Source organism: Channa argus, unplaced genomic scaffold, assembly GCF_033026475.1.
Source record: "Channa argus isolate prfri unplaced genomic scaffold, Channa argus male v1.0 Contig039, whole genome shotgun sequence".
NCBI classification, from domain to species: domain Eukaryota; kingdom Metazoa; phylum Chordata; class Actinopteri; order Anabantiformes; family Channidae; genus Channa; species Channa argus.
The window spans coordinates 1-27,404 of NW_027125258.1; the positions used below are offsets into that span (position 1 = coordinate 1).

At 45.3% G+C, this 27,404-nt stretch overlaps 15 non-coding genes across 15 annotated transcripts; all 15 read left to right on the forward strand.

Moving 5' to 3' along the window:
* Positions 1-1,212: 1,212 nt before the first annotated feature.
* On the forward strand, positions 1,213-1,319 carry trnal-uaa (transfer RNA leucine (anticodon UAA)). Its single transcript has 2 exons — positions 1,213-1,250; positions 1,275-1,319. It is a non-coding gene; the product is annotated as a tRNA-Leu (tRNA).
* Positions 1,320-3,890: 2,571 nt separating this feature from the next.
* Positions 3,891-3,997, forward strand: trnal-uaa (transfer RNA leucine (anticodon UAA)). The gene is made up of 2 exons: positions 3,891-3,928; positions 3,953-3,997. It is a non-coding gene; the product is annotated as a tRNA-Leu (tRNA).
* Positions 3,998-4,813: 816 nt separating this feature from the next.
* On the forward strand, positions 4,814-4,920 carry trnal-uaa (transfer RNA leucine (anticodon UAA)). The gene is made up of 2 exons: positions 4,814-4,851; positions 4,876-4,920. It is a non-coding gene; the product is annotated as a tRNA-Leu (tRNA).
* Positions 4,921-5,994: 1,074 nt separating this feature from the next.
* trnai-uau (transfer RNA isoleucine (anticodon UAU)) lies at positions 5,995-6,101 on the forward strand. Its single transcript has 2 exons — positions 5,995-6,032; positions 6,057-6,101. It is a non-coding gene; the product is annotated as a tRNA-Ile (tRNA).
* Positions 6,102-6,917: 816 nt separating this feature from the next.
* On the forward strand, positions 6,918-7,024 carry trnal-uaa (transfer RNA leucine (anticodon UAA)). The gene is made up of 2 exons: positions 6,918-6,955; positions 6,980-7,024. It is a non-coding gene; the product is annotated as a tRNA-Leu (tRNA).
* A 1,074-nt stretch (positions 7,025-8,098) lies between these two features.
* trnai-uau (transfer RNA isoleucine (anticodon UAU)) lies at positions 8,099-8,205 on the forward strand. Its single transcript has 2 exons — positions 8,099-8,136; positions 8,161-8,205. It is a non-coding gene; the product is annotated as a tRNA-Ile (tRNA).
* Positions 8,206-9,720: 1,515 nt separating this feature from the next.
* On the forward strand, positions 9,721-9,793 carry trnak-cuu (transfer RNA lysine (anticodon CUU)). Its single transcript has one exon. It is a non-coding gene; the product is annotated as a tRNA-Lys (tRNA).
* Positions 9,794-12,409: 2,616 nt separating this feature from the next.
* trnal-caa (transfer RNA leucine (anticodon CAA)) lies at positions 12,410-12,516 on the forward strand. The gene is made up of 2 exons: positions 12,410-12,447; positions 12,472-12,516. It is a non-coding gene; the product is annotated as a tRNA-Leu (tRNA).
* A 475-nt stretch (positions 12,517-12,991) lies between these two features.
* On the forward strand, positions 12,992-13,064 carry trnak-cuu (transfer RNA lysine (anticodon CUU)). Its single transcript has one exon. It is a non-coding gene; the product is annotated as a tRNA-Lys (tRNA).
* A 1,566-nt stretch (positions 13,065-14,630) lies between these two features.
* trnak-uuu (transfer RNA lysine (anticodon UUU)) lies at positions 14,631-14,703 on the forward strand. Its single transcript has one exon. It is a non-coding gene; the product is annotated as a tRNA-Lys (tRNA).
* A 1,232-nt stretch (positions 14,704-15,935) lies between these two features.
* Positions 15,936-16,008, forward strand: trnak-cuu (transfer RNA lysine (anticodon CUU)). The gene has a single exon. It is a non-coding gene; the product is annotated as a tRNA-Lys (tRNA).
* Positions 16,009-17,136: 1,128 nt separating this feature from the next.
* Positions 17,137-17,209, forward strand: trnak-cuu (transfer RNA lysine (anticodon CUU)). The gene has a single exon. It is a non-coding gene; the product is annotated as a tRNA-Lys (tRNA).
* Positions 17,210-19,051: 1,842 nt separating this feature from the next.
* Positions 19,052-19,124, forward strand: trnak-uuu (transfer RNA lysine (anticodon UUU)). Its single transcript has one exon. It is a non-coding gene; the product is annotated as a tRNA-Lys (tRNA).
* Positions 19,125-23,045: 3,921 nt separating this feature from the next.
* Positions 23,046-23,152, forward strand: trnal-caa (transfer RNA leucine (anticodon CAA)). Its single transcript has 2 exons — positions 23,046-23,083; positions 23,108-23,152. It is a non-coding gene; the product is annotated as a tRNA-Leu (tRNA).
* A 3,165-nt stretch (positions 23,153-26,317) lies between these two features.
* On the forward strand, positions 26,318-26,424 carry trnal-caa (transfer RNA leucine (anticodon CAA)). Its single transcript has 2 exons — positions 26,318-26,355; positions 26,380-26,424. It is a non-coding gene; the product is annotated as a tRNA-Leu (tRNA).
* Positions 26,425-27,404: the final 980 nt, after the last annotated feature.

Genomic DNA, 27,404 nt, shown 5'->3' on the forward strand with positions numbered 1-27,404 from the left:
AAGCGTAAGACTTACTGTCCGAAGAAGATGCTAAAAACAAACGGCTAAATAGTTGCAGTTGATCTAAAAGTGATTGCTGAAACAAAGTGGGACTTTGCGCAAACACACCTGAAAATCAGGTTTCCAATGAGGTTTCTCAAACTGTCCGTTTATACGTAACAAAAGGCTGCAAGCCCCACGATGGATGCTGAGGTTTTCGAAAGAGAAGCAATTCAGAAAACCCAGCTGCAACTGCAGCCAGACTTGGCTGCTTGTACAATCGTTTTGCGAAAACAAAATTAATCATCCAACCAACAATCCAACTGAGACCCACTAAACTCACTTACAAGACCTTTACTCACTTCACGCACAACTGACGCTCCACATCAACTCTTGTCAAGTGAGGTGGCCATGATGTGCATGCAAACGGTTAGTTCAAAGCAATATATTCCAAGCGTAATACTTACTGTCCGAGGAAGATGCTGAAAACAAATGGCTAAATAGTTGCAGCTGATCTAAAAGTGATTGCTGAATCAGAGTGGGACTTTGCTCAAACACGCCTGGAAATATGTTGCTTTATTGAGGATCAAAAGGTCTTTTCAGGAGTTCAGTTTCAGGAGACCCACACTAAAACGGCAGAAAAACTTGATCTCTTGTCCAGCTGAAAATGAAAGTCACTTCCGGCAATTACACACAGTAAAATAGCCAAATTACAGTCGGCTTTCTCTGGGGAGCTGATTTCACAAACTGAGGTATGGAAACTAACTTTACCCGACTAGATACCAGTCGGAGAACGCCAATTTCGTTGTCGTTTATAAACGTAACCATGTTTCCAATCAGGTTTCTCAAACAGTGCGTATATAAGTAACAAAAGGCTGCAAGCCCCATGATGGATGCTGAGGTTTTCGAAAGAGAAGCAATTCAGAAAACCCAGCTGCAACTGCAGCCAGACTTGGCTGCTTGTACAATCGTTTTGCCAAACAAAATTAATCATCTAACCAACACTCCAACTGAGACCCACTAAACTCACTTACAAGAGCTTCACTCACTTCATGTCACTGTCATAAGTTGTGCAAAGTCCCGACTGACGTCCTTTGAAGCTGAGACAAAGGTGAATATTGCAAGAAATGGAGACTTTTCTCAAGAACACCTTGAGTATGTTGATTGAATTAGAGAATAATGAACTAATGAGTTAGTTCCACTGTCCTAAAGAGTTAATTCCCACCAATGGCTGTCAGGATGGCCGAGCGGTCTAAGGCGCCAGACTTAAGCAAGGGCTCTTTCCCCAAAGGGACTTCTGGTCTCCAATGGAGGCGTGGGTTCAAATCCCACTCCTGACATTTCTTCCCTCTGCATGTTGGTCATGATTTAGACATGTTTGTATTTGACAACTTAGCAACTCGTGATTGTTTTTTGTTGGACAAAGCAAAAGACATGGCGACACTATTGCATAATCCTTCTCTACCAGATACCAATGTGCTGCTGAGATGATGCTGCCGCAACATTCTTACGAGAATGCACCTCGGGCACTCCTGGCAGTAATTTCTGACAACTGACGCTCAACATCTACTCACGTCAAGTGAGGTGGCCATGATGTGCATGCAAACGGTTAGTTCAAAGCAATATATTCCAAGCGTAAGACTTACTGTCCGAAGAAGATGCTAAAAACAAACGGCTAAATAGTTGAAGCTGATCTAAAAGTGATTGCTGAAACAAAGTGGGACTTTGCGCAAACACACCTGGAAATCAGATTTCCAATGAGGTTTCTCAAACTGTCCGTATATACGTAACAAAAGGCTGCAAGCCCCACGATGGATGCTGAGGTTTTCGAAAGAGAAGCAATTCAGAAAACCCAGCTGCAACTGCAGCCAGACTTGGCTGCTTGTACAAACCTTTTGCCAAACAAAATTAATCATCTAACCAACACTCCAACTGAGACCCACTAAACTCACTTACAAGAGCTTTACTCACTTCACGCACAACTGACGCTCCACATTAACTCACGTCAAGTGAGGTGGCCATGATGTGCACCGAAACGGTTAGTTCAAAGCAATATATTCCAAGCCTAAGACTTACTGTCTGGAGGAAGATGCAGAAAACAAACTGGTAAATAGTTGCAGCTGATCTAAAAGTGATTGCTGAAACAAAGTGGGACTTGGCGCAAACACACCTGGAAATCAGGTTTCCAATGAGGTTTCTCACACTGTGCGTATATACGTAACAAAAGGCTGCAAGCCCCACGATGGATGCTGAGGTTTTTGAAAGAGAAGCAATTCAGAAAACCCAGCTGCAACTGCAGCCAGATATGGCTGCTTGTACAAACGTTTTGCCAAACAAAATTAATCATCTAACCAACACTCCAACTGAGACCCACTAAACTCACTTACAAGAGCTTCACTCACTTCATGTCACTGTCATAAGTTGTGCAAAGTCCCGACTGACGTCCTTTGAAGCTGAGACAAAGGTGAATATTGCAAGAAATGGAGACTTTTCTCAAGAACACCTTCAGTATGTTGATTGAATTAGAGAATAATAAACTAATGAGTTAGTTCCACTGTCCTAAAGAGTCAATTCCCACCAATGGCTGTCAGGATGGCCGAGCGGTCTTCCCCAAAGGGACTTCTGGTCTCCAATGGAGGCGTGGGTTCAAATCCCACTCCTGACATTTCTTCCCTCTGCATGTTGGTCATGATTTAGACATGTTTGTATTTGACAACTTTAGCAACTCGTGATTGTCTTTTGTTGCACGAAGCAAAAGACATGGCGACACTATTGCATAATCCTTCTCTACCAGATACCAATGTGCTGCTGAGATGATGCTGCCGCAACATTATTACGAGAATGCACCTCGGGCACTCCTGGAAGTAATTTCTGACAACTGACGCTCAACATCAACTCACGTCAAGTGAGGTGGCCATGATGTGCATGCAAACGGTTAGTTCAAAGCAATATATTCCAAGCGTAAGACTTACTGTCCGAAGAAGATGCTAAAAACAAACGGCTAAATAGTTGCAGTTGATCTAAAAGTGATTGCTGAAACAAAGTGGGACTTTGCGCAAACACACCTGGAAATAAGGTTTCCAATAAGGTTTCTCAAACTGTCCGTATATACGTAACAAAAGGCTGCAAGCCCCACGATGGATGCTGAGGTTTTCGAAAGAGAAGCAATTCAGAAATCCCAGCTGCAACTGCAGCCAGACTTGGCTGCTTGTACAAACGTTTTGCCAAACAAAATTAATCATCTAACCAACACTCCAACTGAGACCCACTAAACTCACTTACAAGAGCTTTACTCACTTCACGCACAACTGACGCTCCACATTAACTCACGTCAAGTGAGGTGGCCATGATGTGCACCCAAACGGTTAGTTCAAAGCAATGTATTCCAAGCCTAAGACTTACTGTCTGGAGGAAGATGCAGAAAACAAACTGCTAAATAGTTGCAGTTGATCTAAAAGTGATTGCTGAAACAAAGTGGGACTTTGCGCAAACACACCTGGAAATCAGGTTTCCAATGAGGTTTCTCAAACTGTGCGTATATACGTAACAAAAGCCTGCAAGCCCCACGATGGATGCTGAGGTTTTCGAAAGAGAAGCAATTCAGAAAACCCAGCTGAAACTGCAGCTAGATATGGCTGCTTGTACAATCGTTTTTCCAAACAAAATTAATCATCTAACCAACAATCCAACTGAGACCCACTAAACTCAGTTACAAGAGTTTCACTCACTTCATGTCACTGTTATAAGTTGTGCAAAGTCCCAACTGACGTCCTTTCAAGCTGAGACAAAGGTGAATATTGCAAGAAATGGAGACTTTTCTCAAGAACACCTTCAGTATGTTGATTGAATTAGAGAATAATAAACTAATGAGTTAGTTCCACTGTCCTAAAGAGTCATTCCCACCAATGGCTTTCAGGATGGTCGAGCGGTCTAAGGCGCCAGACTTAAGCAAGGGCTCCTTCCCCAAAGGGACTTCTGGTCTCCAATGGAGGCGTGGGTTCAAATCCCACTCCTGACATTTCTTCCCTCTGCATGTTGGTCATGATTTAGACATGTTTGTATTTGAAAACTTTAGCAACTCGTGATTGTCTTTTGTTGCACAAAGCAAAAGACATGGCGACACTATTGCATAATCCTTCTCTACCAGATACCAATGTGCTGCTGAGATGATGCTGCCGCAACATTCTTACGAGAACGCACCTCGGGCACTCTTGGCAGTAATTTCTGACAACTGACGCTCAACATCAACTCACGTCAAGTGAGGTGGCCATGATGTGCATGCAAACGGTTAGTTCAAAGCAATATATTCCAAGCGTAAGACTTACTATCCGAAGAAGATGCTAAAAACAAATGGCTAAATAGTTGCAGTTGATCTAAAAGTGATTGCTGAAACAAAGTGGGACTTTGCGCAAATACACCTGGAAATCAGGTTTCCAATGAGGTTTCTCAAACTGTCCGTATATACGTAACAAAAGGTTGCAAGCCCCACGATGGATGCTGAGGTTTTCGAAAGAGAAGCAATTCAGAAAACCCAGCTGCAACTGCAGCCAGACTTGGCTGCTTGTACAAACCTTTTGCCAAACAAAATTAATCATATAACCAACACTCCAACTGAGACCCACTAAACTCACTTACAAGAGCTTCACTCACTTCATGTCACTGTCATAAGTTGTGCAAAGTCCCGACTGACGTCCTTTCAAGCTGAGACAAAGGTGAATATTGCAAGAAATGGAGACTTTTCTCAAGAACACCTTGAGTATGTTGATTGAATTAGAGAATAATAAACTAATGAGTTAGTTCCACTGTCCTAAAGAGTCAATTCCCACCAATGGCTGTCAGGATGGCCGAGCGGTCTAAGGCGCCAGACTTAAGCAAGGGCTCTTTCCCCAAAGGGACTTCTGGTCTCCAATGGAGGCGTGAGTTCAAATCCCACTCCTGACATTTCTTCCCTTTGCATGTTGATCATGATTAAGACATGTTTGTATTTGACAACTTTAGCAACTCGTGATCGTCTTTTGTTGCACAAAGCAAAAGACATGGCGACACTATTGCATAATCCTTCTCTACCAGATACCAATGTGCTGCTGAGATGATGCTGCCGCAACATTCTTACGAGAACGCACCTCGGGCACTCCTGGCAGTAATTTCTGACAACTGACGCTCCACATCAACTCACGTCAAGTGAGGTGGTCATGATGTGCATGCAAACGTTTAGTTCAAAGCAATATATTCCAAGCGTAATACTTACTGTCCGAGGAAGATGCTGAAAACAAATGGCTAAATAGTTGCAGCTGATCTAAAAGTGATTGCTGAAACAGAGTGGGACTTTGCTCAAACACGCCTGGAAATATGTTGCTTTATTGAGGATCAAAAGGTCTTTTCAGGAGTTCAGTTTCAGGAGACCCACAGTAAAACGGCAGAAAAACTTGATCTCTTGTCCAGCTGAAAATGAAAGTCACTTCCGGCAATTACACACAGTAAAGTAGCCAAATTACAGTCGGCATTCTCAGGGGAGCTGATTTCACAAACTGAGGTATGGAAACTGACTTTACCCGACTAGATACCAGTCGGAGAATGCCAATTTCGTTGTCGTTTATAAACGTAACCATGTTTCCAATCAGGTTTCTCAAACTGTGCGTATATAAGTAACAAAAGGCTGCAAGCCCCATGATGGATGCTGAGGTTTTCGAAAGAGAAGCAATTCAGAAAACCCAGCTGCAACTGCAGCCAGACTTGGCTGCTTGTACAATTTTTTTTACCAAACAAAATTAATCATCTAACCAACAATCCAACTGAGACCCACTAAACTCATTTACAAGAGCTTCACTCACTTCATGTCACTGTCATAAGTTGTGCAAAGTCCCGACTGACGTCCTTTGAAGCTGAGACAAAGGTGAATATTGCAAGAAATGGAGACTTTTCTCAAGAACACCTTGAGTATGTTGATTGAATTAGAGAATAATAAACTAATGAGTTAATTCCACTGTCCTAAAGAGTCAATTCCCACCAATGGCTGTCAGGATGGCCGAGCGGTCTAAGGTGCCAGACTTATGAAAGGGCTCTTTCCCCAAAAGGACGTCTGGTCTCCAATGGAGGCGTGGGTTGAAATCCCACTCCTGACATTTCTTCCCTCTGCATGTTGGTCATGATTTAGACATGTTTGTATTTGAAAACTTTAGCAACTCGTGATTGTCTTTTGTTGCACAAAGCAAAAGACATGGCGACACTATTGCATAATCCTTCTCTACCAGATACCAATGTGCTGCTGAGATGATGCTGCCGCAACATTCTTACGAGAACGCACCTCGGGCACTCTTGGCAGTAATTTCTGACAACTGACGCTCAACATCAACTCACGTCAAGTGAGGTGGCCATGATGTGCATGCAAACGGTTAGTTCAAAGCAATATATTCCAAGCGTAAGACTTACTATCCGAAGAAGATGCTAAAAACAAATGGCTAAATAGTTGCAGTTGATCTAAAAGTGATTGCTGAAACAAAGTGGGACTTTGCGCAAATACACCTGGAAATCAGGTTTCCAATGAGGTTTCTCAAACTGTCCGTATATACGTAACAAAAGGTTGCAAGCCCCACGATGGATGCTGAGGTTTTCGAAAGAGAAGCAATTCAGAAAACCCAGCTGCAACTGCAGCCAGACTTGGCTGCTTGTACAAACCTTTTGCCAAACAAAATTAATCATATAACCAACACTCCAACTGAGACCCACTAAACTCACTTACAAGAGCTTCACTCACTTCATGTCACTGTCATAAGTTGTGCAAAGTCCCGACTGACGTCCTTTCAAGCTGAGACAAAGGTGAATATTGCAAGAAATGGAGACTTTTCTCAAGAACACCTTGAGTATGTTGATTGAATTAGAGAATAATAAACTAATGAGTTAGTTCCACTGTCCTAAAGAGTCAATTCCCACCAATGGCTGTCAGGATGGCCGAGCGGTCTAAGGCGCCAGACTTAAGCAAGGGCTCTTTCCCCAAAGGGACTTCTGGTCTCCAATGGAGGCGTGAGTTCAAATCCCACTCCTGACATTTCTTCCCTTTGCATGTTGATCATGATTAAGACATGTTTGTATTTGACAACTTTAGCAACTCGTGATCGTCTTTTGTTGCACAAAGCAAAAGACATGGCGACACTATTGCATAATCCTTCTCTACCAGATACCAATGTGCTGCTGAGATGATGCTGCCGCAACATTCTTACGAGAACGCACCTCGGGCACTCCTGGCAGTAATTTCTGACAACTGACGCTCCACATCAACTCACGTCAAGTGAGGTGGTCATGATGTGCATGCAAACGTTTAGTTCAAAGCAATATATTCCAAGCGTAATACTTACTGTCCGAGGAAGATGCTGAAAACAAATGGCTAAATAGTTGCAGCTGATCTAAAAGTGATTGCTGAAACAGAGTGGGACTTTGCTCAAACACGCCTGGAAATATGTTGCTTTATTGAGGATCAAAAGGTCTTTTCAGGAGTTCAGTTTCAGGAGACCCACAGTAAAACGGCAGAAAAACTTGATCTCTTGTCCAGCTGAAAATGAAAGTCACTTCCGGCAATTACACACAGTAAAGTAGCCAAATTACAGTCGGCATTCTCAGGGGAGCTGATTTCACAAACTGAGGTATGGAAACTGACTTTACCCGACTAGATACCAGTCGGAGAACGCCAATTTCGTTGTCGTTTATAAACGTAACCATGTTTCCAATCAGGTTTCTCAAACTGTGCGTATATAAGTAACAAAAGGCTGCAAGCCCCATGATGGATGCTGAGGTTTTCGAAAGAGAAGCAATTCAGAAAACCCAGCTGCAACTGCAGCCAGACTTGGCTGCTTGTACAATTTTTTTTACCAAACAAAATTAATCATCTAACCAACAATCCAACTGAGACCCACTAAACTCATTTACAAGAGCTTCACTCACTTCATGTCACTGTCATAAGTTGTGCAAAGTCCCGACTGACGTCCTTTGAAGCTGAGACAAAGGTGAATATTGCAAGAAATGGAGACTTTTCTCAAGAACACCTTGAGTATGTTGATTGAATTAGAGAATAATAAACTAATGAGTTAATTCCACTGTCCTAAAGAGTCAATTCCCACCAATGGCTGTCAGGATGGCCGAGCGGTCTAAGGTGCCAGACTTATGAAAGGGCTCTTTCCCCAAAAGGACGTCTGGTCTCCAATGGAGGCGTGGGTTGAAATCCCACTCCTGACATTTCTTCCCTCTGCATGTTGGTCATGATTTAGACATGTTTGTATTTAGCCACTCGTGATTGTCTTTTGTTGCACAAAGCTCTTGGACTTTGCGCAAACACACCTGGAAATCAGGTTTCCAATGAGGTTTCTCAAACTGTCCTTATATACGTAACAAAAGGCTGCAAGCCCCACGATGGATGCTGAGGTTTTCGAAAGAGAAGCAATTCAGAAAACCCAGCTGCAACTGCAGCCAGACTTGGCTGCTTGTACAAACGTTTTGCCAAACAAAATTAATCATCTAACCAACACTCCAACTGAGACCCACTAAACTCACTTACAAGAGCTTTACTCACTTCACGCACAACTGACGCTCCACATTAACTCACGTCAAGTGAGGTGGCCATGATGTGCACCCAAACGGTTAGTTCAAAGCAATATATTCCAAGCGTAATACTTACTGTCCGAGGAAGATGCTGAAAACAAATGGCTAAATAGTTGCAGCTGATCTAAAAGTGATTGCTGAAACAGAGTGGGACTTTGCTTAAACACGCCTGGAAAAATTTGGGGGCAGAACGAGGAACTTTAGGAGTGTATACAGAGAAAAAGGTTAGCTAAGAAGAAGTGGGACACTGCGAGGACTGAAGAGAGTCGACAAGAGTACAGGGAGATGCAGCGTAAGGTGAAGGTAGAGGTGGCAAAGAGCATATGAGGACTTGTATGCTAGGTTGGACACTAAAGAGGGAGAGGTGGATTTGTTCAGGTTGGCCAGACTAAGAGACAGAGATGGGAAGGATGTGCAGCAGGTTAGGGTGATTAACGATAAGGATGGAAATAAATTGACAGGTGCCAGGATTGTGATGGGAAGATGGAAGGAGAACTTTTTAAGAGTTAATCAATGAGGAAAATGAAAGGGAACAAAGAGTAGAAGAGGTGACTGGTGTGGAGCAGGAAGTAGCCAAGATTAGTAAGAGTGAAGTGAGGAGGACGTTGAAGAGGATGAAGAGTGGAAAGGCAGCGGGTCCTGATGACATACCTGTGGAGGTATGAAAGTGTCTAGGAGAGGTGGCAGTAGAGTTTTTGACTAGTTTGTTTAACAAGATCTTGGAGAGTGAGAGGAGGGCCGAGGACTGGAGGAGAAGTGTACTGATGCCCATTTTTAAGAACAAGGGAGATGAGCAGAGCTGTGGCAACTACAGAGGAAAAAAGTTGATGAGCCACACAATGAAGTTGTGGGAAATAGTAGTGGAAGCTAGGCTAAGGGCAGAGGTGAGCAATATGGTTTCATGCCTAGAAAGAGTCCAACAGATGAAGTATTTGCTTTGAGGATGCCGATGGAGAAATACAGAGAATTAGTTCGAAGCAATTTATTCCAAGCCTAAGACTTACTGTCTGGAGGAAGATGCAGAAAACAAACGGCTAAATAGTTGCAGCTGATCTAAAAGTGATTGCTGAAACAGAGTGGGACTTTGCTTAAACACGCCTGGAAAAATGTTGCTTTATTGAGGGTCAAAGGGTCTGTTCAGGTGTCTTACAGGCCCGGCTAGCTCAGTCGGTAGAGCATGAGACTCTTAATCTCAGGGTCGTGGGTTCGAGCCCCACGTTTGATTTTGGCCACACTGGAGAAGATCTGGGACAAACACTAAAACTGCAGAACAACTTGATTTCTTGTACAGCTGAAAATGAAAGTCACTGGGGGACTTTCATAGGGAACACCGAGGGTACTCGGTGTGTCATCTGGAAACAGGAAAGTGGACAAGGTGATTTGGGGGCAGAACGAGGAACTTTAGGAGTGTATACAGAGAAAAAGGTTAGCTAAGAAGAAGTGGGACACTGCGAGGACTGAAGAGAGTCGACAAGAGTACAGGGAGATGCAGCGTAAGGTGAAGGTAGAGGTGGCAAAGAGCATATGAGGACTTGTATGCTAGGTTGGACACTAAAGAGGGAGAGGTGGATTTGTTCAGGTTGGCCAGACTAAGAGACAGAGATGGGAAGGATGTGCAGCAGGTTAGGGTGATTAACGATAAGGATGGAAATAAATTGACAGGTGCCAGGATTGTGATGGGAAGATGGAAGGAGAACTTTTTAAGAGTTAATCAATGAGGAAAATGAAAGGGAACAAAGAGTAGAAGAGGTGACTGGTGTGGAGCAGGAAGTAGCCAAGATTAGTAAGAGTGAAGTGAGGAGGACGTTGAAGAGGATGAAGAGTGGAAAGGCAGCGGGTCCTGATGACATACCTGTGGAGGTATGAAAGTGTCTAGGAGAGGTGGCAGTAGAGTTTCTGACTAGTTTGTTTAACAAGATCTTGGAGAGTGAGAGGAGGGCCGAGGACTGGAGGAGAAGTGTACTGGTGCCCATTTTTAAGAACAAGGGAGATGAGCAGAGCTGTGGCAACTACAGAGGAAAAAAGTTGATGAGCCACACAATGAAGTTGTGGGAAATAGTAGTGGAAGCTAGGCTAAGGGCAGAGGTGAGCAATATGGTTTCATGCCTAGAAAGAGTCCAACAGATGAAGTATTTGCTTTGAGGATGCCGATGGAGAAATACAGAGAAGGTCATGGGGAGGTGCATTGTGTCTTCGTAGACTTAGAGAAAGCGTATGACAGGGTGCCGAGAGAGGAGCTGTGGTATTGTATGAGGAATTCTGGAGTGGCAGAGAAGTATGTTAGAGTGATGGAGGACATGTATGAAAGCTGTAAGACCGCGGTGAGGTGTGCTGTAGGTGTGACAGAGGAGTTCAAGGTGGCGGTGGGTCTGCATCAAGGATCGGCTCTGAGCCCCTTCTTCCTTGCTCTGGTGGCGGACAGGCTGACAGATGAGGTTAGACTGGAATCTCCATGGACTATGATGTTTGCGGATGACATTGTGATTTGTAGTGAGAACAGGGAGCAGGTGGAGGAAAATCTAGAGAGATGGAGGTCTGCTCTGGAAAACTGAGATGTGTGTCAATGAGAGGGACCCAGGTGGAACGGTGAGGTTACAGGGGGCAGAGGTGAAGAAGGTGCAGGACTTTAAGTACTTAGGGTCAACGGTTCAGAGCAACGGAGAGTGTGGAAAAGAGATGAAGAGGCCACTGCAATCAGGTTGGAACGGGTGGACAAAAGTGTCAGGTGAGTTGTGTGATAAAAGAGTGTCAGCGAGAATGAAAGGAAGCCACCGTCTCAAGACGGTGGTGAGACCAGCGATGTTGTTCGGCTTAGAGACAGCGGCACTGAAGAAAACACAGGAGGCAGAGCTGGGAGTAGCAGACCTTAAGATGTTGAGGTTCTCTTTGGGAGTAACGAGGATGGACAGGCTCAATAATGAGGACAAACGGTTAGTTCAAAGCAATATACTCCAAGCCTAAGACTTACTGTCTGGAGGAAGTTGCAGAAAACAAACGGCTAAATAGTTGTAGCTGATGTAAGAGTGATTGCTGAAACAAAGTGGTGCTTTGCTCAAAGACGCCTGGAAATATGTTGCTTCATTGAAGGTCAAAGGGTCTTTTCAGGGTCCTCTTTGAGGCCCGGCTAGCTCAGGCGGTAGAGCATGAGACTTTTAATCTCAGGGTCGTGGGTTCCGGCCCCACGTTGGGCGTGGTGCTTTTAATACGGCCACACTGGATAAGATCTCGGACCAACACTAAAACTCCACAAAACCTTGATTTCTTGTACAGCTGAAAATGAAAGTCACTTCCTGCAATTACACACAGTAAAGTAGCCAAATTACAGTCGGCTTTCTCAGGGGAGCTGATTTCACAAATTGGGATATGGAAAATGACTTTACCTGACTAGATACCAGTCGGAGTACCGCAATTTTGTTGTCGTTTATACACGTAACCATGTTTCCAATCAGCTTTTTCAAACTGTACATAAGCGTAAAAAAAGGCTGCAAGCCCTACGATGGATGCTGAGGTTTTTGAAAAAGTAGCAATTCAGAAAATCCAGCTGCAACTGCAGCCAGACTTGGCTACCCGTACAAACGTTTTGCCAAACAATATCGATCATCTAACCAACACTCCAACTGAAACCCACTAAACTCACAAACAAGAGCTTCACTCACTTCATTACACTGTCAAAAGTTGCGCAAAGTCCCGACTGACGGCCATTTCCAGCTGAGACAAAGGTGAGTATTGCAACAAATTGAGACTTTCCTCAAGAACACCTTGAGTATGTTGATTGAATTAGAGAATAACAACCTAATGACTTAGTTCCACTGTCCTAAAGAGTCGGCGCCCACCAACGGCTGTCAGGATGGCCGAGCGGTCTAAGGCGCCAGACTCAAGGAAGAACTCTTTCCCCAAAGGGACTTCTGGTCTCCAGTGGAGGCGTGGGTTCAAATCCCTCTCCTGACATTACTTTGATCTACATGTTGCTAATGATTTAGACATATTTGTATTGAACAACTTTGAAAACTTTAACAACTCGTGATTTCTTTTGTTGCACAGAGCAAAAGACATGGCAACACTATTGCATAATCCTTCTCTACCATATACCATTGTGCTGCTGAGATAATGCTGCCGCAACATTCTTACGAGAATGCACCTCGGGCACTCCTGGCAGTAATTTCTGACCACGCGCACAACTGACCCTCCACATCAACTCACGTCAAGTGAGGTGGCCATGATGTGCATGCAAACGATTAGTTCGAAGCAATTTATTCCAAGCCTAAGACTTACTGTCTGGAGGAAGATGCAGAAAACAAATGGCTAAATAGTTGCAGCTGATCTAAAAGTGATTGCTGAAACAGAGTGGGACTTTGCTTAAACACGCCTGGAAAAATGTTGCTTCATTGAGGGTCAAAGGGTCTTTTCAGGTGTCCTTTTAGCGGCCCGGCTAGCTCAGTTGGTAGAGCATGAGACTCTTAATCTCAGGGTCGTGGGTTCGAGCCCCACGTTGGGCGGGGTCTCTTTTGATTATGGCCACACTGGAGAAGATCTGGGACCAACACTAAAACTGCAGAACAACTTGATTTCTTGTACAGCTGAAAATGAAAGTCACTGGGGGACTTTCATAGGGAACACCGAGGGTACTCGGTGTGTCATCTGGAAACAGGAAAGTGGACAAGGTGATTTGGCGGCAGAACAAGGAACGAGAACTTTTTAAGAGTTAATCAATGAGGAAAATGAAAGGGAACAAAGAGTAGAAGAGGTGACTGGTGTGGAGCAGGAAGTAGCCAAGATTAGTAAGAGTGAAGTGAGGAGGACGTTGAAGAGGATGAAGAGTGGAAAGGCAGCGGGTCCTGATGACATACCTGTGGAGGTATGAAAGTGTCTAGGAGAGGTGGCAGTAGAGTTTCTGACTAGTTTGTTTAACAAGATCTTGGAGAGTGAGAGGAGGGCCGAGGACTGGAGGAGAAGTGTACTGGTGCCCATTTTTAAGAACAAGGGAGATGAGCAGAGCTGTGGCAACTACAGAGGAAAAAAGTTGATGAGCCACACAATGAAGTTGTGGGAAATAGTAGTGGAAGCTAGGCTAAGGGCAGAGGTGAGCAATATGGTTTCATGCCTAAAAAGAGTCCAACAGATGAAGTATTTGCTTTGAGGATGCCGATGGAGAAATACAGAGAAGGTCATGGGGAGGTGCATTGTGTCTTCGTAGACTTAGAGAAAGCGTATGACAGGGTGCCGAGAGAGGAGCTGTGGTATTGTATGAGGAATTCTGGAGTGGCAGAGAAGTATGTTAGAGTGATGGAGGACATGTATGAAAGCTGTAAGACCGCGGTGAGGTGTGCTGTAGGTGTGACAGAGGAGTTCAAGGTGGCGGTGGGTCTGCATCAAGGATCGGCTCTGAGCCCCTTCTTCCTTGCTCTGGTGGCGGACAGGCTGACAGATGAGGTTAGACTGGAATCTCCGTGGACTATGATGTTTGCGGATGACATTGTGATTTGTAGTGAGAACAGGGAGCAGGTGGAGGAAAATCTAGAGAGATGGAGGTCTGCTCTGGAAAACTGAGATGTGTGTCAATGAGAGGGACCCAGGTGGAACGGTGAGGTTACAGGGGGCAGAGGTGAAGAAGGTGCAGGACTTTAAGTACTTAGGGTCAACGGTTCAGAGCAACGGAGAGTGTGGAAAAGAGGTGAAGAGGCCACTGCAATCAGGTTGGAACGGGTGGACAAAAGTGTCAGGTGTGTTGTGTGATAAAAGAGTGTCAGCGAGAATGAAAGGAAGCCACCGTCTCAAGACGGTTGTGAGACCAGCGATGTTGTTCGGCTTAGAGACAGCGGCACTGAAGAAAACACAGGAGGCAGAGCTGGAGGTAGCAGACCTTAAGATGTTGAGGTTAGTTCAAAGCAATATACTCCAAGCCTAAGACTTACTGTCTGGAGGAAGTTGCAGAAAACAAACGGCTAAATAGTTGCAGCTGATGTAAGAGCGATTGCTGAAACAAAGTGGGACTTTGCTCAAAGACGCCTGGAAATATGTTGCTTCATTGAAGGTCAAAGGGTCTTTTCAGGGTCCTCTTTGAGGCCCGGCTAGCTTAGGCGGTAGAGCATGAGACTTTTAATCTCAGGGTCGTGGGTTCGAGCCCCACATTGGGCGTGGTGCTTTTAATACGGCCACACTGGATAAGATCTCGGACCAACACTAAAACTCCACAAAACCTTTATTTCTTGTACAGCTGAAAATGAAAGTCACTTCCTGCAATTACACACAGTAAAGTAGCCAAATTACAGTCGGCTTTGTCAGGGCAGCTGATTTCACAAATTGGGATATGGAAACCGACTTTACCCGACTAGATACCACTCGGAGTACCGCAATTTTGTTGTCGTTTATACACGTAACCATGTTTCCAATCAGCTTTCTCAAACTGTGCATAAGCGTAACAAAAGGCTGCAAGCCCTACGATGGATGCTGAGGTTTTTGAAAAAGTAGCAATTCAGAAAATCCAGCTGCAACTGCAGCCAGACTTGGCTACCCGTACAAACGTTTTGCCAAACAGTATCGATCATCTAACCAACACTCCAACTGAAACCCACTAAACTCACAAACGAGAGCTTCACTCACTTCATTACACTGTCATAAGTTGCGCAAAGTCCCGACTGACGGCCCTTTCCAGCTGAGACAAAGGTGAGTATTGCAACAAATTGAGACTTTCCTCAAGAACACCTTGAGTGTGTTGATTGAATTAGAGAATAACAACCTAATGACTTAGTTCCACTGTCCTAAAGAGTCGGCGCCCACCAACGGCTGTCAGGATGGCAGAGCGGTCTAAGTCGCCAGACTCAAGGAAGAACTCCTTCCCCAAAGGGACTTCTGGTCTCCAGTGGAGGTGTGGGTTCAAATCCCTCTCCTGACATTACTTTGATCTGCATGTTGCTAATGATTTAGACATATTTGTATTGAACAACTTTGAAAACTTTAACAACTCGTGATTTCTTTTGTTGCACAAAGCAAAAGACATGGCAACACTATTGCATAATCCTTCTCTACCATATACCATTGTGCTGCTGAGATAATGCTGCCGCAACATTCTTACGAGAGTGCACCTCGGGCACTCCTGGCAGTAATTTCTGACCACGCGCACAACTGACCCTCCACATCAACTCACGTCAAGTGAGGTGGCCATGATGTGCATGCAAACGATTAGTTCGAAGCAATTTAATCCAAGCCTAAGACTTACTGTCTGGAGGAAGATGCAGAAAACAAACGGCTAAATAGTGGCAGCTGATCTAAAAGTGATTGCTGAAACAGAGTGGGACTTTGCTTAAACACGCCTGGAAAAATGTTGCTTTATGGAGGGTCAAAGGGTCTTTTCAGGTGTCCTTTTAGGGGCCCGGCTAGCTCAGTCGGTAGAGCATGAGACTCTTAATCTCAGGGTCGTGGGTTCGAGCCCCACGTTTGATTTTGGCCACACTGGAGAAGATCTGGGACCAACACTAAAACTGCAGAACAACTTGATTTCTTGTACAGCTGAAAATGAAAGTCACTGGGGGACTTTCATAGGGAACACCGAGGGTACTCGGTGTGTCATCTGGAAACAGGAAAGTGGACAAGGTGATTTGGGGGCAGAACGAGGAACTTTAGGAGTGTATACAGAGAAAAAGGTTAGCTAAGAAGAAGTGGGACACTGCGAGGACTGAAGAGAGTCGACAAGAGTACAGGGAGATGCAGCGTAAGGTGAAGGTAGAGGTGGCAAAGAGCATATGAGGACTTGTATGCTAGGTTGGACACTAAAGAGGGAGAGGTGGATTTGTTCAGGTTGGCCAGACTAAGAGACAGAGATGGGAAGGATGTGCAGCAGGTTAGGGTGATTAACGATAAGGATGGAAATAAATTGACAGGTGCCAGGATTGTGATGGGAAGATGGAAGGAGAACTTTTTAAGAGTTAATCAATGAGGAAAATGAAAGGGAACAAAGAGTAGAAGAGGTGACTGGTGTGGAGCAGGAAGTAGCCAAGATTAGTAAGAGTGAAGTGAGGAGGACGTTGAAGAGGATGAAGAGTGGAAAGGCAGCGGGTCCTGATGACATACCTGTGGAGGTATGAAAGTGTCTAGGAGAGGTGGCAGTAGAGTTTTTGACTAGTTTGTTTAACAAGATCTTGGAGAGTGAGAGGAGGGCCGAGGACTGGAGGAGAAGTGTACTGATGCCCATTTTTAAGAACAAGGGAGATGAGCAGAGCTGTGGCAACTACAGAGGAAAAAAGTTGATGAGCCACACAATGAAGTTGTGGGAAATAGTAGTGGAAGCTAGGCTAAGGGCAGAGGTGAGCAATATGGTTTCATGCCTAGAAAGAGTCCAACAGATGAAGTATTTGCTTTGAGGATGCCGATGGAGAAATACAGAGAATTAGTTCGAAGCAATTTATTCCAAGCCTAAGACTTACTGTCTGGAGGAAGATGCAGAAAACAAACGGCTAAATAGTTGCAGCTGATCTAAAAGTGATTGCTGAAACAGAGTGGGACTTTGCTTAAACACGCCTGGAAAAATGTTGCTTTATTGAGGGTCAAAGGGTCTGTTCAGGTGTCTTACAGGCCCGGCTAGCTCAGTCGGTAGAGCATGAGACTCTTAATCTCAGGGTCGTGGGTTCGAGCCCCACGTTTGATTTTGGCCACACTGGAGAAGATCTGGGACCAACACTAAAACTGCAGAACAACTTGATTTCTTGTACAGCTGAAAATGAAAGTCACTGGGGGACTTTCATAGGGAACACCGAGGGTACTCGGTGTGTCATCTGGAAACAGGAAAGTGGACAAGGTGATTTGGGGGCAGAACAAGGAACTTTAGGAGTGTATACAGAGAAAAAGGTTAGCTAAGAAGAAGTGGGACACTGCGAGGACTGAAGAGAGTCGACAAGAGTACAGGGAGATGCAGCGTAAGGTGAAGGTAGAGGTGGCAAAGAGCATATGAGGACTTGTATGCTAGGTTGGACACTAAAGAGGGAGAGGTGGATTTGTTCAGGTTGGCCAGACTAAGAGACAGAGATGGGAAGGATGTGCAGCAGGTTAGGGTGATTAACGATAAGGATGGAAATAAATTGACAGGTGCCAGGATTGTGATGGGAAGATGGAAGGAGAACTTTTTAAGAGTTAATCAATGAGGAAAATGAAAGGGAACAAAGAGTAGAAGAGGTGACTGGTGTGGAGCAGGAAGTAGCCAAGATTAGTAAGAGTGAAGTGAGGAGGACGTTGAAGAGGATGAAGAGTGGAAAGGCAGCGGGTCCTGATGACATACCTGTGGAGGTATGAAAGTGTCTAGGAGAGGTGGCAGTAGAGTTTCTGACTAGTTTGTTTAACAAGATCTTGGAGAGTGAGAGGAGGGCCGAGGACTGGAGGAGAAGTGTACTGGTGCCCATTTTTAAGAACAAGGGAGATGAGCAGAGCTGTGGCAACTACAGAGGAAAAAAGTTGATGAGCCACACAATGAAGTTGTGGGAAATAGTAGTGGAAGCTAGGCTAAGGGCAGAGGTGAGCAATATGGTTTCATGCCTAGAAAGAGTCCAACAGATGAAGTATTTGCTTTGAGGATGCCGATGGAGAAATACAGAGAAGGTCATGGGGAGGTGCATTGTGTCTTCGTAGACTTAGAGAAAGCGTATGACAGGGTGCCGAGAGAGGAGCTGTGGTATTGTATGAGGAATTCTGGAGTGGCAGAGAAGTATGTTAGAGTGATGGAGGACATGTATGAAAGCTGTAAGACCGCGGTGAGGTGTGCTGTAGGTGTGACAGAGGAGTTCAAGGTGGCGGTGGGTCTGCATCAAGGATCGGCTCTGAGCCCCTTCTTCCTTGCTCTGGTGGCGGACAGGCTGACAGATGAGGTTAGACTGGAATCTCCGTGGACTATGATGTTTGCGGATGACATTGTGATTTGTAGTGAGAACAGGGAGCAGGTGGAGGAAAATCTAGAGAGATGGAGGTCTGCTCTGGAAAACTGAGATGTGTGTCAATGAGAGGGACCCAGGTGGAACGGTGAGGTTACAGGGGGCAGAGGTGAAGAAGGTGCAGGACTTTAAGTACTTAGGGTCAACGGTTCAGAGCAACGGAGAGTGTGGAAAAGAGGTGAAGAGGCCACTGCAATCAGGTTGGAACGGGTGGACAAAAGTGTCAGGTGTGTTGTGTGATAAAAGAGTGTCAGCGAGAATGAAAGGAAGCCACCGTCTCAAGACGGTGGTGAGACCAGCGATGTTGTTCGGCTTAGAGACAGCGGCACTGAAGAAAACACAGGAGGCAGAGCTGGAGGTAGCAGACCTTAAGATGTTGAGGTTAGTTCAAAGCAATATACTCCAAGCCTAAGACTTACTGTCTGGAGGAAGTTGCAGAAAACAAACGGCTAAATAGTTGCAGCTGATGTAAGAGCGATTGCTGAAACAAAGTGGGACTTTGCTCAAAGACGCCTGGAAATATGTTGCTTCATTGAAGGTCAAAGGGTCTTTTCAGGGTCCTCTTTGAGGCCCGGCTAGCTTAGGCGGTAGAGCATGAGACTTTTAATCTCAGGGTCGTGGGTTTGAGCCCCACATTGGGCGTGGTGCTTTTAATACGGCCACACTGGATAAGATCTCGGACCAACACTAAAACTCCACAAAACCTTTATTTCTTGTACAGCTGAAAATGAAAGTCACTTCCTGCAATTACACACAGTAAAGTAGCCAAATTACAGTCGGCTTTGTCAGGGCAGCTGATTTCACAAATTGGGATATGGAAACCGACTTTACCCGACTAGATACCACTCGGAGTACCGCAATTTTGTTGTCGTTTATACACGTAACCATGTTTCCAATCAGCTTTCTCAAACTGTGCATAAGCGTAACAAAAGGGTGCAAGCCCTACGATGGATGCTGAGGTTTTTGAAAAAGTAGCAATTCAGAAAATCCAGCTGCAACTGCAGCCAGACTTGGCTACCCGTACAAACGTTTTGCCAAACAGTATCGATCATCTAACCAACACTCCAACTGAAACCCACTAAACTCACAAACGAGAGCTTCACTCACTTCATTACACTGTCATAAGTTGCGCAAAGTCCCGACTGACGGCCCTTTCCAGCTGAGACAAAGGTGAGTATTGCAACAAATTGAGACTTTCCTCAAGAACACCTTGAGTGTGTTGATTGAATTAGAGAATAACAGCCTAATGACTTAGTTCCACTGTCCTAAAGAGTCGGCGCCCACCAACGGCTGTCAGGATGGCAGAGCGGTCTAAGTCGCCAGACTCAACGAAGAACTCCTTCCCCAAAAGGACTTCTGGTCTCCAGTGGAGGTGTGGGTTCAAATCCCTCTCCTGACATTACTTTGATCTGCATGTTGCTAATGATTTAGACATATTTGTATTGAACAACTTTGAAAACTTTAACAACTCGTGATTTCTTTTGTTGCACAAAGCAAAAGACATGGCAACACTATTGCATAATCCTTCTCTACAATATACCATTGTGCTGCTGAGATAATGCTGCCGCAACATTCTTACGAGAGTGCACCTCGGGCACTCCTGGCAGTAATTTCTGACCACGCGCACAACTGACCCTCCACATCAACTCACGTCAAGTGAGGTGGCCATGATGTGCATGCAAACGATTAGTTCGAAGCAATTTAATCCAAGCCTAAGACTTACTGTCTGGAGGAAGATGCAGAAAACAAACGGCTAAATAGTTGCAGCTGATCTAAAAGTGATTGCTGAAACAGAGTGGGACTTTGCTTAAACACGCCTGGAAAAATGTTGCTTTATGGAAGATCAAAGGGTCTTTTCAGGTGTCCTTTTAGGGGCCCGGCTAGCTCAGTCGGTAGAGCATGAGACTCTTAATCTCAGGGTCGTGGGTTTGAGCCCCACGTTTGATTTTGGCCACACTGGAGAAGATCTGGGACCAACACTAAAACTGCAGAACAACTTGATTTCTTGTACAGCTGAAAATGAAAGTCACTGGGGGACTTTCATAGGGAACACCGAGGGTACTCGGTGTGTCATCTGGAAACAGGAAAGTGGACAAGGTGATTTGGGGGCAGAACGAGGAACTTTAGGAGTGTATACAGAGAAAAAGGTTAGCTAAGAAGAAGTGGGACACTGCGAGGACTGAAGAGTGTCGACAAGAGTACAGGGAGATGCAGCGTAAGGTGAAGGTAGAGGTGGCAAAGAGCATATGAGGACTTGTATGCTAGGTTGGACACTAAAGAGGGAGAGGTGGATTTGTTCAGGTTGGCCAGACTAAGAGACAGAGATGGGAAGGATGTGCAGCAGGTTAGGGTGATTAACGATAAGGATGGAAATAAATTGACAGGTGCCAGGATTGTGATGGGAAGATGGAAGGAGAACTTTTTAAGAGTTAATCAATGAGGAAAATGAAAGGGAACAAAGAGTAGAAGAGGTGACTGGTGTGGAGCAGGAAGTAGCCAAGATTAGTAAGAGTGAAGTGAGGAGGACGTTGAAGAGGATGAAGAGTGGAAAGGCAGCGGGTCCTGATGACATACCTGTGGAGGTATGAAAGTGTCTAGGAGAGGTGGCAGTAGAGTTTTTGACTAGTTTGTTTAACAAGATCTTGGAGAGTGAGAGGAGGGCCGAGGACTGGAGGAGAAGTGTACTGGTGCCCATTTTTAAGAACAAGGGAGATGAGCAGAGCTGTGGCAACTACAGAGGAAAAAAGTTGATGAGCCACACAATGAAGTTGTGGGAAATAGTAGTGGAAGCTAGGCTAAGGGCAGAGGTGAGCAATATGGTTTCATGCCTAGAAAGAGTCCAACAGATGAAGTATTTGCTTTGAGGATGCCGATGGAGAAATACAGAGAAGGTCATGGGGAGGTGCATTGTGTCTTCGTAGACTTAGAGAAAGCGTATGACAGGGTGCCGAGAGAGGAGCTGTGGTATTGTATGAGGAATTCTGGAGTGGCAGAGAAGTATGTTAGAGTGATGGAGGACATGTATGAAAGCTGTAAGACCGCGGTGAGGTGTGCTGTAGGTGTGACAGAGGAGTTCAAGGTGGCGGTGGGTCTGCATCAAGGATCGGCTCTGAGCCCCTTCTTCCTTGCTCTGGTGGCGGACAGGCTGACAGATGAGGTTAGACTGGAATCTCCGTGGACTATGATGTTTGCGGATGACATTGTGATTTGTAGTGAGAACAGGGAGCAGGTGGAGGAAAATCTAGAGAGATGGAGGTCTGCTCTGGAAAACTGAGATGTGTGTCAATGAGAGGGACCCAGGTGGAACGGTGAGGTTACAGGGGGCAGAGGTGAAGAAGGTGCAGGACTTTAAGTACTTAGGGTCAACGGTTCAGAGCAACGGAGAGTGTGGAAAAGAGGTGAAGAGGCCACTGCAATCAGGTTGGAACGGGTGGACAAAAGTGTCAGGTGTGTTGTGTGATAAAAGAGTGTCAGCGAGAATGAAAGGAAGCCACCGTCTCAAGACGGTGGTGAGACCAGCGATGTTGTTCGGCTTAGAGACAGCGGCACTGAAGAAAACACAGGAGGCAGAGCTGGAGGTAGCAGACCTTAAGATGTTGAGGTTCTCTTTGGGAGTAACGAGGATGGACAGGCTCAATAATGAGGTCAAACGGTTAGTTCAAAGCAATATACTCCAAGCCTAAGACTTACTGTCTGGAGGAAGTTGCAGAAAACAAACGGCTAAATAGTTGCAGCTGATGTAAGAGCGATTGCTGAAACAAAGTGGGACTTTGCTCAAAGACGCCTGGAAATATGTTGCTTCATTGAAGGTCAAAGGGTCTTTTCAGGGTCCTCTTTGAGGCCCGGCTAGCTCAGGCGGTAGAGCATGAGACTTTTAATCTCAGGGTCGTGGTTTCGAGCCCCATGTTATGCGTGGTGGTTTTAATACGGCCACACTGGATAAGATCTGGGACCAATGCTAAAACTGCACAAAACCTTTATTTCTTGTACAGCTGTAAATGAAAGTCACTTCCTGCAATTACACACAGTAAAGTAGCCAAATTACAGTCGGCTTTGTCAGGGCAGCTGATTTTACAAATTGGGATATGGAAACCGACTTTACCCGACTAGATACCACTCGGAGTACCGCAATTTTGTTGTCGTTTATACACGTAACCATGTTTCCAATCAGCTTTCTCAAACTGTGCATAAGCGTAACAAAAGGCTGCAAGCCCTACGATGGATGCTGAGGTTTTCGAAAAAGTAGCAATTCAGAAAATCCAGCTGCAACTGCAGCCAGACTTGGCTACCCGTACAAACGTTTTGCCAAACAATATCGATCATCTAACCAACACTCCAACTGAAACCCACTAAACTCACAAACAAGAGCTTCACTCACTTCATTACACTGTCATAAGTTGCGCAAAGTCCCGACTGACGGCCCTTTCCAGCTGAGACAAAGGTGAGTATTGCAACAAATTGAGACTTTCCTCAAGAACACCTTGAGTGTGTTGATTGAATTAGAGAATAACAACCTAATGACTTAGTTCCACTGTCCTAAAGAGTCGGCGCCCACCAACGGCTGTCAGGATGGCCGAGCGGTCTAAGGCGCCAGACTCAAGGAAGAACTCCTTCTCCAAAGGGACTTCTGGTCTCCAGTGGAGGCGTGGGTTCAAATCCCTCTCCTGACATTACTTTGATCTGCATGTTGCTAATGATTTAGACATATTTGTATTGAACAACTTTGAAAACTTTAACAACTCGTGATTTCTTTTGTTGCACAAAGCAAAAGACATGGCAACACTATTGCATAATCCTTCTCTACCATATACCATTGTGCTGCTGAGATAATGCTGCCACAACATTCTTACGAAAGTGCACCTCGGGCACTCCTGGCAGTAATTTCTGACCACGCGCACAACTGACCCTCCACATCAACTCACGTCAAGTGAGGTGGCCATGATGTGCATGCAAACGATTAGTTCGAAGCAATTTATTCCAAGCCTAAGACTTACTGTCTGGAGGAAGATGCAGAAAACAAACGGCTAAATAGTTGCAGCTGATCTAAAAGTGATTGCTGAAACAGAGTGGGACTTTGCTTAAACACGCCTGGAAAAATGTTGCTTTATTGAGGGTCAAAGGGTCTTTTCAGGTGTCCTTTTAACGCCCCGGCTAGCTCAGTCGGTAGAGCATGAGACTCTTAAACTCGGGGTCGTGGGTTCGAGCCCCACGTTTGATTTTGGCCACACTGGAGAAGATCTGGGACCAACACTAAAACTGCAGAACAACTTGATTTCTTGTACAGCTGAAAATGAAAGTCACTGGGGGACTTTCATAGGGAACACCGAGGGTACTCGGTGTGTCATCTGGAAACAGGAAAGTGGACAAGGTGATTTGGCGGCAGAACGAGGAACTTCAGGAGTGTATACAGAGAAAAAGGTTAGCTAAGAAGAAGTGGGACACTGCGAGGACTGAAGAGTGTCGACAAGAGTACAGGGAGAGGCAGCGTAAGGGGAAGGTAGAGGTGGCAAAGAGCATATGAGGACTTGTATGCTAGGTTGGACACTAAAGACGGAGAGGTGGATTTGTTCAGGTTGGCCAGACTAAGAGACAGAGATGGGAAGGATGTGCAGCAGGTTAGGGTGATTAACGATAAGGATGGAAATAAATTGACAGGTGCCAGGATTGTGATGGGAAGATGGAACGAGAACTTTTTAAGAGTTAATCAATGAGAAAAAATGAAAGGGAACAAAGAGTAGAAGAGGTGACTGGTGTGGAGCAGGAAGTAGCCAAGATTGGTAAGAGTGAAGTGAGGAGGACGTTGAAGAGGATGAAGAGTGGAAAGGCAGCGGGTCCTGATGATATACCTGTGGAGGTATGAAAGTGTCTAGGAGAGGTGGCAGTAGAGTTTCTGACTAGTTTGTTTAACAAGATCTTGGAGAGTGAGAGGAGGGCCGAGGACTGGAGGAGAAGTGTACTGGTGCCCATTTTTAAGAACAAGGGAGATGAGCAGAGCTGTGGCAACTACAGAGGAAAAAAGTTGATGAGCCACACAATGAAGTTTTGGGAAATAGTAGTGGAAGCTAGGCTAAGGGCAGAGGTGAGCAATATGGTTTCATGCCTAGAAAGAGTCCAACAGATGAAGTTTTTGCTTTGAGGATGCCGATGGAGAAATACAGAGAAGGTCACGGGGAGGTGCATTGTGTCTTCGTAGACTTAGAGAAAGCGTATGACAGGGTGCCGAGAGAGGAGCTGTGGTATTGTTTGAGGAATTCTGGAGTGGCAGAGAAGTATGTTAGAGTGATAAAGGACATGTATGAAAGCTGTAAGTCCACGGTGAGGTGTGCTGTAGGTGTGACAGAGGAGTTCAAGGTGGCGGTGGGTCTGCATCAAGGATCGGCTCTGAGCCCCTTCTTCCTTGCTCTGGTGGCGGACAGGCTGACAGATGAGGTTAGACTGGAATCTCCGTGGACTATGATGTTTGCGGATGACATTGTGATTTGTAGTGAGAACAGGGAGCAGGTGGAGGAAAATCTAGAGAGATGGAGGTCTGCTCTGGAAAACTGAGATGTGTGTCAATGAGAGGGACCCAGGTGGAACGGTGAGGTTACAGGGGGCAGAGGTGAAGAAGGTGCAGGACTTTAAGTACTTAGGGTCAACGGTTCAGAGCAACGGAGAGTGTGGAAAAGAGGTGAAGAGGCCACTGCAATCAGGTTGGAACGGGTGGACAAAAGTGTCAGGTGTGTTATGTGATAAAAGAGTGTCAGCGAGAATGAAAGGAAGCCACCGTCTCAAGACGGTGGTGAGACCAGCGATGTTGTTCGGCTTAGAGACAGCGGCACTGAAGAAAACACAGGAGGCAGAGCTGGAGGTAGCAGACCTTAAGATGTTGAGGTTCTCTTTGGGAGTAACGAGGATGGACAGGCTCAATAATGAGGACAAACGGTTAGTTCAAAGCAATATACTCCAAGCCTAAGACTTACTGTCTGGAGGAAGTTGCAGAAAACAAACGGCTAAATAGTTGCAGCTTATCTAAGAGCGATTGCTGAAACAAAGTGGGACTTTGCTCAAAGACGCCTGGAAATATGTTGCTTCATTGAAGGTCAAAGGGTCTTTTCAGGGTCCTCTTTGAGGCCCGGCTAGCTCAGGCGGTAGAGCATGAGACTTTTAACCTCAGGGTCGTGGGTTCGGGCCCCACGTTGGGCGTGGTGCTTTTAATACGGCCACACTGGATAAGATCTCGGACCAACACTAAAACTTCACAAAACCTTGATTTCTTGTACAGCTGAAAATGAAAGTCACTTCCTGCAATTACACACAGTAAAGTAGCCAAATTACAGTCGGCTTTCTCAGGGGAGCTGATTTCACAAATTGGGATATGGAAAATGACTTTACCCGACTAGATACCAGTCGGAGTACCGCAATTTTGTTGTCGTTTATACACGTAACCATGTTTCCAATCAGCTTTCTCAAACTGTGCATAAGCGTAACAAAAGGCTGCAAGCCCTACGATGGATGCTGAGGTTTTCGAAAAAGTAGCAATTCAGAAAATCCAGCTGCAACTGCAGCCAGACTTGGCTACCCGTACAAACGTTTTGCCAAACAATATCGATCATCTAACCAACACTCCAACTGAAACCCACTAAACTCACAAACAAGAGCTTCACTCACTTCATTACACTGTCATAAGTTGCGCAAAGTCCCGACTGACGGCCCTTTCCAGCTGAGACAAAGGTGAGTATTGCAACAAATTGAGACTTTCCTCAAGAACACCTTGAGTGTGTTGATTGAATTAGAGAATAACAACCTAATGACTTAGTTCCACTGTCCTAAAGAGTCGGCGCCCACCAACGGCTGTCAGGATGGCCGAGCGGTCTAAGGCGCCAGACTCAAGGAAGAACTCCTTCTCCAAAGGGACTTCTGGTCTCCAGTGGAGGCGTGGGTTCAAATCCCTCTCCTGACATTACTTTGATCTGCATGTTGCTAATGATTTAGACATATTTGTATTGAACAACTTTGAAAACTTTAACAACTCGTGATTTCTTTTGTTGCACAAAGCAAAAGACATGGCAACACTATTGCATAATCCTTCTCTACCATATACCATTGTGCTGCTGAGATAATGCTGCCACAACATTCTTACGAAAGTGCACCTCGGGCACTCCTGGCAGTAATTTCTGACCACGCGCACAACTGACCCTCCACATCAACTCACGTCAAGTGAGGTGGCCATGATGTGCATGCAAACGATTAGTTCGAAGCAATTTATTCCAAGCCTAAGACTTACTGTCTGGAGGAAGATGCAGAAAACAAACGGCTAAATAGTTGCAGCTGATCTAAAAGTGATTGCTGAAACAGAGTGGGACTTTGCTTAAACACGCCTGGAAAAATGTTGCTTTATTGAGGGTCAAAGGGTCTTTTCAGGTGTCCTTTTAACGCCCCGGCTAGCTCAGTCGGTAGAGCATGAGACTCTTAAACTCGGGGTCGTGGGTTCGAGCCCCACGTTTGATTTTGGCCACACTGGAGAAGATCTGGGACCAACACTAAAACTGCAGAACAACTTGATTTCTTGTACAGCTGAAAATGAAAGTCACTGGGGGACTTTCATAGGGAACACCGAGGGTACTCGGTGTGTCATCTGGAAACAGGAAAGTGGACAAGGTGATTTGGCGGCAGAACGAGGAACTTCAGGAGTGTATACAGAGAAAAAGGTTAGCTAAGAAGAAGTGGGACACTGCGAGGACTGAAGAGTGTCGACAAGAGTACAGGGAGAGGCAGCGTAAGGGGAAGGTAGAGGTGGCAAAGAGCATATGAGGACTTGTATGCTAGGTTGGACACTAAAGACGGAGAGGTGGATTTGTTCAGGTTGGCCAGACTAAGAGACAGAGATGGGAAGGATGTGCAGCAGGTTAGGGTGATTAACGATAAGGATGGAAATAAATT